This window comes from Protopterus annectens, chromosome 8.part0, assembly GCF_019279795.1.
Source record: "Protopterus annectens isolate FY-2018-M chromosome 8.part0, PAN1.0, whole genome shotgun sequence".
Lineage (NCBI taxonomy): Eukaryota > Metazoa > Chordata > Ceratodontiformes > Protopteridae > Protopterus > Protopterus annectens.
Genome location: NC_056741.1, coordinates 1,979,010,480 through 1,979,011,446, shown reverse-complemented (window position 1 = coordinate 1,979,011,446; position 967 = coordinate 1,979,010,480).

The window sequence follows — 967 nt, the reverse complement described above, 5'->3', positions numbered from 1 at the left end:
TTGTTGATACTTTTAACATATGGACTGACAGTTTAAGGCCCTAATGGCCAAGGTTGCAGAAGTGTAAACCTTCTTACCCCATCTATCCAGCACCCCGGAGTCTCTATCAGAAGGGGTAGGGTTTTTGGAAGTAGAGGCCTTAATGCCCTTGGGTCCCTGTGAAATAGTCTCTGGATCTGCAATAGGATTTTTAAAAAGGAACTTGAGAGAATCAGGAACCCTGTGATGTCAGTCAGGTTTTCTGGGAGCAGGAGGCAAAGAATCAGGGGCCAAACTAGATTCCAAAAAGGCATCAACAATGTCTAGTACAGGAGGTATAGCTAAAGGCCTATGCTGAGGCAAGAGTAAGAAATCCCTAAGCCTCTTTTTCGAATCAGAAAAATCCTGGCTTTCCCAGTGGAAATGCTCCCTTAGAGTGTGCAAGGTTTCACCAAAAGAAAAATCCTCTGGAGGGGAAGCAGAGGGAATAGAGTCCTCTGCATCAGAATCCTCATAAGTAGATAAGGGTAAATCCAGATCATCAGAAGAATCAGAAAAATCAGAATCCTGGTCAGAAGATTCATAAACAATTTCAGTGCTAGGTCTCTTAGAAGAGGGCAGTTTGCTTCCCCTGATTAAAGTTATAAGATCTTCAGCCATCCTTATTTGTTTTTTAGGTATAGAGGCCTGAGCATGCGGCCTGTGCGTCGGTTTTCTAGGCCTGGTTCAAGGTTTAGGCCTTAAAGAAGAAGGAGGCGTTGGTTTAATATGCAAGCCTGAATACACCCTCAGACGCTGGTGCCTGCACAGCAGCTCCGGACTAATCCAAGGTAGAGACATCCGCAGGTTTCACAGTTGAAGCATCTTGCGACATACCGGACTTTGAATGGTCTCAGTATAAGCCTGTGAATCAGAAGTAGCGGGTACCAGGGGCTGCGAAAGCACCTCACTGAGTACTGACGAACTGGTGACTGGCTTAGGAGAAGCG